This window comes from Alligator mississippiensis, chromosome 11, assembly GCF_030867095.1.
Source record: "Alligator mississippiensis isolate rAllMis1 chromosome 11, rAllMis1, whole genome shotgun sequence".
Lineage (NCBI taxonomy): Eukaryota > Metazoa > Chordata > Crocodylia > Alligatoridae > Alligator > Alligator mississippiensis.
This window is the reverse complement of record NC_081834.1, coordinates 22,796,202-22,807,700: the sequence shown is the minus strand read 5'-3', so window position 1 is coordinate 22,807,700 and position 11,499 is coordinate 22,796,202. Positions and strand designations below refer to the sequence as shown.

At 45.0% G+C, this 11,499-nt stretch overlaps 1 long non-coding RNA gene across 1 annotated transcript; it reads left to right on the top strand.

Annotated features, from left to right (window-relative positions):
- The first annotated feature begins 623 nt into the window (after positions 1-623).
- Positions 624-5,030, top strand: LOC132243986 (uncharacterized). The gene is made up of 3 exons (XR_009455589.1): positions 624-758; positions 1,001-1,206; positions 4,689-5,030. It is a non-coding gene; the product is annotated as an uncharacterized LOC132243986 (long non-coding RNA).
- The last annotated feature ends 6,469 nt before the right edge of the window (positions 5,031-11,499 follow it).

The window sequence follows — 11,499 nt, the reverse complement described above, 5'->3', positions numbered from 1 at the left end:
CAGGAGTGTACGGGCAGTGGCAGAGAGCCAGCCTTTCCCCCATCCCCCAGACAAGCTGCCCACGACTCCTTTCTGGTCCCTGTCCAAGCCCTACTCTGAAGAGCAGAAGAAAATCCAAGTCTAGCTGCAATTCAGGTCAGAAGTGGCATAGGAGGTAAATGATCCCCTGTTATTGCTTTTTACACATTCAGGCCTGGTACAGGGGAAGGCAAGCCAGTCCTGCAAGATGCTGGGTGTCTGCTCTCTGGATCACTAGCCCAGTGCCTTGACAGTGGCAAAAATCAAACAGGAGGAGACAGCAACATGCCAGACTCCCTTGGGAGGAAGAAACGCATTTGTTTGTGTTGTTTGCAATGTATTCAGTATTAACATCATTATTAACAATGGAATTCAAACTTCAACTGCCTTTTTTCTCCAGTTAGAGAAAATAGCTTATCCTTCCTTTCAGTTTAGTTCTTTCTTTGAACAGATTGCAGTTTTCCTCAATTCCTTCACTATTCAGAAGTGATCAATGGATGTTTTCCATGAATAAATTTCAGCCTCAGAAAGCCTTCTGAGTATTTCAGCTGATTGGTTGCTAGAGTCACATGGTAAGATGGGCGAGCACTCGTTAAAATGCACGCGAGACATTCTGAGCACATTCCTACAAACAAACAAAAGCCACTTGCAGGAATGCTTATGGAAGACCAAAGAATTGTGAACATCCCTGGAGCAATATTCACCCAGCTCCCAGCCCAAGCAGATTCCTGGGGCCACAGGTAGTGGAAGGAGAGAAAAGGGGATGGGACTTGTGCAGAAATCTGAATTCTTTGGGTTGTGTTGTCTATAGGAATGCCATTGTTGTCAACAGTAAAAGGATGCATTGAAAACCAGCACAGCACAGTCCAGCCTCAGGGCCACCAGGTCTGCATTATCAATGCTGGGACAACAGCAGGCATAGCTAGTCTCCCTGGAAAATAGGGTATTTAGTATATCTAAACAATATTGTTCCCTATTTCAGCACTGGACAAGCACTCAAAGAAAAAAGGCTCAGTGGCTATTCCTAGAGGTGAAGGCATCAAAGGTGAATACTGACCCCAGAGGGAATGTTATGGTCGATCTCAGCGGGAGCAGGTTTCACCCCCAGAAGACAGCTGGCAACAGACAGAGACTGCCTGCAGCATTCTTCTGGGCTAGGCTTACTGCCTGGTTCCAGAAGATACTTAGGTGAGTGCAAAATGCATCTCATAATGCCAACCGTCTGTTCCCTTGGTTAGAACTCGCATGCACCCTGCTTACAGAATAGCTGAAGGCTCAGTCTCATTTATTGTGCGATACAGAGACATGGCTACAGTTTAAGAATGGAGATAAAATTCTTCATTATCATGGATTATCAGGTTGTCACAGGGGAAGCTGGCAGACAGGAGCAACTCTGATGGGTTTTGCATTTCAATGAGCAGTCTGCACAAGGAGATTTAAAAACTCAGCCGTGCATCAGATCTGAGCAGAAGCAGATCTTTGTTGAAGCATTTCTTCAAGATGCCCCACAGCAGTACAAGTGTGACTGCAGCCAGGACAGGGTCAGTGCTGTGAAGCACAGTCATTTTAGAGAGTCTTTTCCTGGCAGGGTCACTGCAGTGCAAGCAGGGGAGTCAGAAGCAAAGCATTTGGGAAGTAGTACCAAGGCTCTTGCTATTTATGCAACTTTGTGATTGCCTTCACTGACTGGAGCGTTCAGTGCTTTGTACCAAAATGCAGTCACAGGGAGCCTAGACACCTCAATGTTGTCACTGAGAGACGGATCTGAAGGAACCCACCCCACTCTCTTATGACAATTGCCATAGATCTTAGGGCAGTGGGTCTCAACCTTTTTAGATTCAAGGCACCCCTCCATTGGACTAGAGGCACCTCTCTATCACTTTGAAACTGGAGTTTCCCCAATGTAATGGTTCTGAGGAATGCCTGGGATGACTGTCTAGGAAAACTACATTTTCCTCAAATCTATTCTCTGTATAAAGTCTATTGCTCCCTAGACAGTTAGTACATCATCTCAGACCCTGGATCAGAATCACCTAATGTGAACCCCTGCGGCCTGTTGTCATTATGGCCAGTGGGTGCGACCGTCCGTCCACACCAACCAATCCCAGTGCATGTCTGAGGCCTTGGTCAGATCCTCTGGAGGTTCCATGCAGCAGAGGAGATAAGAGAGGGAAAGGCAACTGTAAAAAGGCAGCAATTGAGAAAACTCTAGGTGACAATGTCTCTTTCACCACACCAGCTTGATTTCACACCATGCCTCTAATGCAGGTCTTCTTGCTAGAGTACAAGACCTCCTTCTCCAGCTAATCCATTATCCAATCAGAAAAGACCCTTGGACTGAGAGTTGAAGCAAAAAGGTCTGACCACCGGGGGGGAATATAACAGAATAGGTTATTTTCCTTTCCCTTGGCCCCCTCCATTTATCTACAGGCCCTAGCTTCCAGCTCTTCCTTGATACTGTCAGTTTTACTGTAAACCTGGGATCCAGAGAAGCAATGAGAAATACAGATGTATCCTTGATTGTGATTCCTGAGAGAGGGTAACATAGCTTAAACTAGACCTTAGGAACAGTCCCAGTTTGCTCTACAGAGCCTGTGGCTTGCTCCAAGATTGTAGCATCTGATTAAGTAAACTTGGGTTCATGAATGCTTGTGCTCAAGGAGTCTAAAACGGTGCATCTACCCTACTTTCTGACTTGACTAACACAGTTAACTACCTCTCTTTGCTCTTTAAGACCAACAATTTACTTCTCTTGCACTCTGCTCCCTCACCCATAGCTGTGCCATCCTTGGGGTAGTGGCATGATGCTCCCATCCAGAACTGCCAGCTGCAGCCAGGCAAAGACATGAGTAGTATCCCCAGCACCACCAGATTTTTAAGTAATAAATCTTATTGCTTGCTTTCTGGCTTTCAAGCCTTTATGTCATGCTGGTTTCACAGTGCCGACAGTCTTTCTGCCACTGCAAATAAAAATTCTTCCTTTTTCAATGGAAACCTGAGTCTTCTGCAGTATTAGGAACCAGAAGCTTCAGCGAACTACTACACCTTGACAGATGTAGGAGAAAAGGCTCAAGAGGATGCAAGTCACTTCACTACTCTGTGCCTCAGTTTCGCCATATGTGAAGCTAATAGAGGTGGTGATGCCAGCTCTGTAAAGCCTTATAAGCCCCTGTAGGTCATAGCAGGACCAAGCCAACAGCAGAACTGATTCTACTTGTTTGTGGTACTCATGATCCTCCTTTCTTTAATATGCTAAAAAAAATGCCAGTTACTGTATTGACATCGTCACCCTGCCAAGCAATGGCTGCTGTTTATGCTTTGCTCTCTCAAATCTGGGCTTGCACAGCTCCATGTGCAGGGAGCAGCTCCTCAGTGTGTAACGAACAGAACTGACGCAGACACGGCTCATATCCTCATGTCCTCATGCAACCGGCAGCCCTGGTCTCGATGGAGGAACGTGTAAACACAAGCTGCTGCTCCAGGGTGCCAGTTGACTAGGGCTTGCCCACCTCCTGCTTCCAGTATTTTAGAAACAGGCAGATTGTTGTGCTCTAAACAAGCAGCAATCTGTTCTGGTGCAGAGCTGCTCCAGCATCTGGCATTTGCCGAGGGCCTTCCAGCAGAAGATCTTGAGTCCTCCCTGCGTTTCTTGGGGACAGACATCCTTCTCCCCTATCCTCAGTTGAGGGAACAATCAGGATTTATCCACACTGTGAACAGCAAGCAAAAGTGATGCCCCAAGGTCCCAATGCAAGTGTAGGCAGAAACAGGAATCCCAGTTCCCAATCCCCTGTTCTAACCACTGAAAAGGCCTTCTCCCACACTATGCAGGCAATTTTGAAGCATATAAAATTAGCTGCTTTAACCAGTGGATGTCAAGCTCTTTTGCTGGAACTTTGTCACAAGGGATTGCAGATGGGCACAGCCTCTTCCCACTCACCCAGTATCCCCTTGCAGCATAGCCTACCATGATTCTCCATTTTCCTCCAAAGGCTTCCTGGGGCTGCAGGGATGGTGGGGGCAGGGAGGGAGGGAAAGAAGTAGGTAGGATCATAGAAAATTAGGGTTGGAAGGGACATTAGGAGGTCCTCTAGTCCAACCCCCTGCTCAAAGCAGGACCATCCCCAACTAGATCATTCCAGCCAGGACTTTGTTGAGCCAGTCCTTAAAAGCCTCCAAGGATAGATACCACAACCTCTCTAAATAACCCATTCCATTGCTTTGCCACACTCCTAGACAAAAAGTTTTTCCTAATATCTAACCTAAACTTCCCTTGCTGCAACTCAAGACCATTGCGCCTTGTTCTGTTCAGCTGCCACCACTGAAAACATTCTAGCTCCATCTTTTTCCTCCCTTCTTTTTAATAAATTTAAAAGCCTGCAGAGGCTGGAGCTGTGGAGCTACACTAGAAACTCGACTGGGCTTGGTTCACATGAGTACCACACAAGCAAAGCATAAGACTCTGGACTGGCATGAGACTTCCAGATGTGCACTAAGGATGCTCATATGATGAGAGGCTGTTGTTATCAACAGCTGTATATGCAGCCAATTTATACAGCTGTACCTTTCCAAGATGAAGAATAGGTTGAGAGATGCCACACTATTCATCTTATTCAGCCTCTGAGCCTGGATCCTCTGAACATGGTACTGGTACTTTTTTTTTTAAACAGGTGTTCAGCATGCAAACACCAGCGTCACAGAGCAAAATGGCAGCTGTCTCAATCCCTCTATTATCAGATTACCGAAAATGTGGTTAGACAAAGGCACTTTGAAGTGTCTTCATGGGAGATTATAGGAAGAAAAACCTCCATTCACAGCCACGGGAGGATAGTTGAGAAAAGGAAATCTGCACAAGAGGAAACATCTGTGAACGGCTGGAAGTGGGTGTCTGGGCAAAGATGTGTTTACAATTTTACACCTGATGGAGCAATGAGGTATGAGCAGGAAGACGGGTAAATTAGGGAAGGGAAGTAAGCATTGACATAACCATTGATAGTTCTGTTGTGTTACTGGAAAACACAGCACTGGGGGGGGGGGGGGGGGTCACTTTCTGATCCATGCAGAGGCCTAACAAGACAGGGGCATTGCTGAGTGGAGAAAGCCACACAGTGGGATCTGAACCTGTAAAGAAAATTATTTTCCTCTGTGCTCAGTCACATAAGGTCATCCTACACCTGGGTTTGTTGGGCCAAATCTTGCTCCCATTGATGTCAGCAAGTTCAGGATGGGTCTGTCCCTAAAAACAGAAACATGTTTCTTCTCTGAGCTTAGGCCCCTGGTTATCTTAACTTGAAAGTCCTTTTGCTGCTTGGTCCAAACTTACTCTCAGGAATTATCTTTTGTTAGGGAGTATGAAGTCTTCTCATGGATTCACAAACAATAAACTGCTTCCAAAAGGAAGTTGCATCAGTAATTCACACTGGGATCTGCTGAGAGTCAATTATAGTGCTACAGCCACATTGTCAATGGCTGCAAGTTGATTCTGGCCCCTGCTACAGCCCCTCACCATTGCACTGGTGCCATATGGGAACTGCTAAGAAGCCGACATGATCCGATGTAGAATTTTCCCACCGCAGATGCAGTAGGTGACAGCTGTCAACATTCCATAATGTGACCCTCCTTTCAAAACCCCATATTTAGAGATTCAGCAAGGGCGTTATAGGGATTAGGAACAAAACACACCACATAGGCAACTGAAGTAAGGCAGGATTCCTGCAGGGTACCCAGACCATGACCACTCCCAGCAACAGCCCAGCATCAGAACACTGCAAAGATATATTAACGACATCTTTGCCCTTTCCTCCTTCTGCGCTATCCCTTGGGGATCCAATTCTCAGGAGAATGGAAGAGAATCTGCTCCAATAAATCATTTTTTCTGAAGGTACAAAAGCATCCTTGAACCATAGCAAAGTCAACAGGTGCTATAAGGGCACTGCAGCTGTTTTGTACTCCTTGATCGGCATTGGCTATTCAGAGAATATACTTTGTAAATGGCGTAACCCACTGGCTAAGATGTACTCAATTCTCAGGAGGATGTTACTTTTCTGTAGTCATCAACCAGAAGACAGAGCCAGATTCCCAAAGGTATTTAGGTGCCTAGAAATACAGGGTAAATCTACTGGGATTTACAAAAGTGCCTAAACAGGTGAGGTATCTGACTCATGGAAATGAATGGGTGATAGATTTAGTGTCTATCTGCATCTTTAGGGACCTAAATACCTTTGAAAGTCTGCCCCCCTCCTCCCCTGCCACCAAATACTTAAGGTCAAACTTTTCAGCTCCAGAGTCTACCCTTGCTGGCAACCAAAAGGACAGTCATTGCCATGACATACATCACTCCTTATCAAAAATAAGCAGTTCATGTTTGGAAGAAAAATCAAAACGATGTGGTTAATTGCACCAAACAAAACCTAGTGATGTTTAATGGTAAAAATATTCCTTCTAAAAACCACCAGGGATTAGTCCATGTGAGTTATGCTTTGCAAGGTATTGACACAGAACCTAAAACTGCTAATCAGACTGTACTTGAAACAGATAATAAAATTAAACACTAAAGTTATAAGACTGTTTAAAGATCTGACACCTACAATGTGATTAATATGGAACAAGCTGAGGAGTGTTTTTTGGCTTGAAGGTAAAGACTCTTATCCAATGTATGAATAACTAGTTGCTGGCAAAGTTACGAATTCCAGTCTTCATCAAACTAAATGTGATACGGATTATACAGCTGACACGGGAACTGCCCACAGGCACCTGGGCCACGTTGTTCTGTTGTGGTATGAAGTACAGACCAGAGCCTTAAAATGAACCTGATGAGAGTAACCTGATGCTGTACTTAGGGTAACCCCAAAGCGCTCCTGTTGACTTCCAAATTTGGGCTCCAAAGTCCATTGAGGTTTTTTCTTTTTTCCTTGTAGTTTATTTCCTATTTAGCATTTTATCAGATGAAAAATACTTGCATTAGACCACCATGAAACACCTACCACACCAAAGTGGTATATGCAACACATTACAAGCATTTTTGAACCTCTTCTCACAATAAAGCATCCTTGTTTCTTTAAAGTATCTTCAGTTAAAGACCCAATTTTGCTCTCACGTATATGCCAACTCCTCATTGCCTTGAATGGGAGCCAGACACAAACACATGCCAAAGCAAGACTTGGATCCCCATTAAAATCCTCTGTATCACTATTTTTTGTTTTTGTCAAATTATGATGTTTTAAATTTAGACAAATGAGCATCATGTTACAGGATATTGTCCGATCTAGATAAACTGCAGCCAAGCCAACCCTGAATTCAACGACTCAGAGACCACATAAACATTCTTAGTCATGTCTCCCATGTGAGGGAAAGAGTGGCATTACTTCACCTCAGTCCAAAGTTCACCTAAAAAACACAACATGCCAAAGAAGCACTAGACAAGATTGCAAATTCAGATTAAGCAAACTGGGTCTTATGACATGCTTGAACTGGAACACAATGTTCCATTCTTGGAGGTGGCTGGTGTCTTGTAATTGATCAATTAAAAAAAAAAGCCATGTATTAGCATCAGAATCATTGGTATCTATTAAAATTGTTTAGCACATCCATCAGAAACCAGCATGTTTAGGGACATAGGATTTGGTTATAAAAAATGGTGGTAGTCCAAAACCTGGTAGGTGGGAAGTTCAGAATTTTTTTAATGTATTTTTTAACAACAACAAAATACCTTAGTTTGACCAATTTCCTGGTACAGGATGTGCCTTTTTAGCAAACGTAAAACTTCATTTTTGTTACTTTCAAAACCAAGTAACTGACATAGAAGTTGGATCATTGGAAGTGTTTTTGAGGTCAGTTACGTGTTTTGGAGGAGTTCTGTTCTTGTCTAGTAAACAAAATGACCCGTTTCCTGCCCACAAGGTTAAATCTTTTAAAGGAACCATTCTAACATTTCCTGTCATGAATGCATGTGGAATTATTTTCCACTGTCACATAGATCAACAGCAAACTAACAGGTTCAAAGGTATGGCTAGAAAATAAAACTGGAGAGACTAGATTCCAGTCTTGAATACTGAAGCTAGGGATGAAGACAAAGTTGCAGCAACTGTAAGGATGTAAATAGTGCTGCTGAACTCTGTGGCATTGGTCAGTGTTTAAAATTAAACATAGGCATAAAACTGCACCTCACTGAGAACTCGAGGCGTAGACTTCCTCCTGCAGTGACAGCCCTAGAACATCACATCACAACATACCCAGTTCAGGATGCTGAGCACCACTACCATTATTCCCTCTTGCACTCAGGAGTCATTCTGCAAAGCTGCAATGGATACAGAAAGGACAGGAGACAGGGCTGTTGTTCCCAGCAAGAGTCAGACCGAACCTTCCCTCTGGATGTGTGTCACTTTGTTGTAGCTTTTATTTCTCCTTGGCAAAGGCACATGTGGAAAGTAAACAACCTTTGCTGTTTTAAATCCCTCAGGCACTTAAGATTTTCAAAGAGGAGAAAGGTAGATGATTTCATATACCAGTATTTTGCTTTTTGGAAAATATTCAAGATGGTCATAAAGGCAATCAAATTTGGTACCCTGTTTAAAGAAAAATATCCTAAACTTGTACTGAAGGTATGGATAATAGGAAGGCTGTAAGGGAAATATTTTTACCCCAAAAGAAAGCTATTGTTACTTTTTAAAGAAGGCAAAGTGGACAAACTCACTGCAAACAAGAGGGATGTGTTCCCAGTTCTCCTGACAGAGTCCCATAACCTTCCTAGTTGTCCTCAGAAACCTCCAGCTGCTGTTTTGAGACAACAGAAGGCATAAACTTAAGCTTCTAGTCCTCATGGTCATGTAGAAAAGTCTGAAAAACCTTAAAAGCTTTTATTAGTTATAAAAACAAAACCTCATGATTTTAGAAAGTTTGTAGTTGGCAATATGTTATTTCCCCTTTTCAGACTGAAGAAAGCACAATACAGGTTTCTCTCGTTTTATGCTGTACACGCGTTCCTGGAAAACGGCGCATCACTGGAATTCACATAAAGGGAACCCACTTTACAATGTAACAAATAGGGATACCTTCCAAGACCTCAGCTGTACTGACCCCCAGACCCATTTCTACCACTTTTACAAGACAATTGTGGTACTCACCAACAGCAGACAGCACAGGGCACTGTCATAATGGGGATGGCAACTACAGAAACGTGTCGCAGGCAACGAGCCAGGAGTGCAGATCCACACAGGAGGCTATCTTTGGCACGCGTCATTCCCACAATTCACTGCACAAAGCAGGTGACTTCAGGCTTCCACCACACACCGATCGCATAAGGGTGAATTTACCTCACTTATAACAAATTTTTGGTATAAAAAGGGTCATCACATAAGAGTGAATTCACACATACAGAACCTGCATAAAGCGAGGGAAACCCGTATATAAACAAGCAGTACAGCCAGTGGGGAAGCTTAGTGATGCCCTGGGTTAATAATCTAGGGCATGACTCTCATAGGCCCAGACATTGCAAACTCTTCCTCCCACTTTCTCACAGTATTCCTATTCACAAGTGTTCCCGTTAACTTCACTGCCAGCCACATGAACCATGTTTAGGCCCCTGGTTAAAAGAAGAATTCATCCTAGTTTACCCCTTGCTTCTGCGAGTCAGCCTTCAGGCATGATAAAGGACTGCTTGGGTACATCTACACCAGCTCCCTCGCTGCTGCTGGAGAGGTGCTCCTCTGCTCCCAGGTGTGCCCTGCCCACCATTCAGATGCACCAGCCCCCAAAATGGGGCGTGAGGTTGCTCGAGGAACATCCTCCGCAGGTGTTCTCCAGCACACCGGAGACAGTGGTTATAGAGAGACATCCCTAAAATGGCTTCACTGCCACATATTCAGTTTGAGTGCCTGCAAACAGGACCAGGGGGTGCCTGGGAGCACCAGCAGGAATGTGGTAAAAACATGTCTTTGGTGTGAGTGACAGCTGCTAGATTAGGGTCTGTACTCTTTACCCTGCCAATATCCCATCTGAAACCTGGGCTGCAGAGACGGACATAATAACATGTTCTTCTGTACAACCCATGACTCGTCTTCTACGATGGAAGAATTGCATCAGCAAGTCTGTTTTAAGCCCCTCTGTGGCTGGTGCTTGAGTATTGCTCATTGTGGCAGAGAACACCATGAGCCCACAGCTCAGCCTTCTCAGCTCCTTAGGATGCTACCTGGAAAAAATGCAGTAGTCCATTGCTCTCCTTTAACTACAGCCACATTCTGTTTCCTTCTGGACTGGTTACAAGCAAGTTCTATGCTTCAGAAAAAAACAAGACCCTTGCAGGTCACCTCAAAGGCCCAGTCCTCAGCCCTGCTGAGTCACCTTGTGCTGCTCATAGCACAAAAAGGGCTCCAAGCCGATGCTCATGGGACAGCTAAGGATTCATCCAATTCAGCAAAATTCTGAGCTGCAGTGAAGCCATGGCCACCAGGACTAGCTGGCAACAGGATGGTGTGGAGTCAGGGTCTGATCTACTGACCTGTTAGTGGCAGAACAGTCCATGGGGGACTATCCTGTGGAGACTAGAACTTGCTCCACGCATTTGGTTTGTCCTCAGACCAGGGAGCAAGAAGCCATTATGACAGGTTACTGCATTATGCATTACATTATGATCAGATGGTATCATGGTATCTGATGGTCGAGGGACCATCATACTTGGTGATGGCCCATGCTGTGCTCAAAGATACACAACTGAGACCACTCACCAGAAGCCAGAGCAGTGACAGACTGAACCCCTCCCCCATCCCACCCCGTTGACCAAAAAAGATTGTTAACACCTTTGCATATTCGCACCTCAGCAATTTGTACACGGTGTGTCAAAACCATTGTCTAAGACCACCTTACAACTCTGTATCATTGCAGCTACAGCGGGGTCTTACCTTTCTTTCTATCATAGCATGGCAGTGTTGTTAAAGTGATGTTGTAGCCAAAATAGCACGGCACTGGAACTGCTTAATCCCCCTACCCCATAGTAACATAGGTTGTTTGACTAACTGCATATCTTAGATCAGTAGTCAACCTTTTCCCTTGGTGGGCCAGATGGGAAGGGGCAGAAGCAGGCATAACAGGTTCCCACATGGCTGGGTGGAGAGGTCTGGGGGGCAGCCTCGCTCAGTGGGGGGAAGGGGGGGGGCATGGTCCAACCCCAATTCAGCTCCATGGGGGAGGGAGGGGGGCAGGGGACGTGACCTGGCTTGGATCCAACTGTGCTGGGGGAGCGTGGCCACCACTCCCCTGCCACCATAGTGCCCAACCCATGGGGAGCTCCACAGGCCATATTTGGTCCACGGGCTGGAGGTTAAGCATCCCTGTCTTAGACTGCATCAACATACACCAACTACAGATCAATGTAGTTACCATATTTAAGGCCCCCATATTCTCTGCCAATGCTACAAAGCCATGCAAACAGCCATATTTTTTAAGGGTTTCCAATAAAGTTTAGTGCTTAGATTACAGAACTGGGAG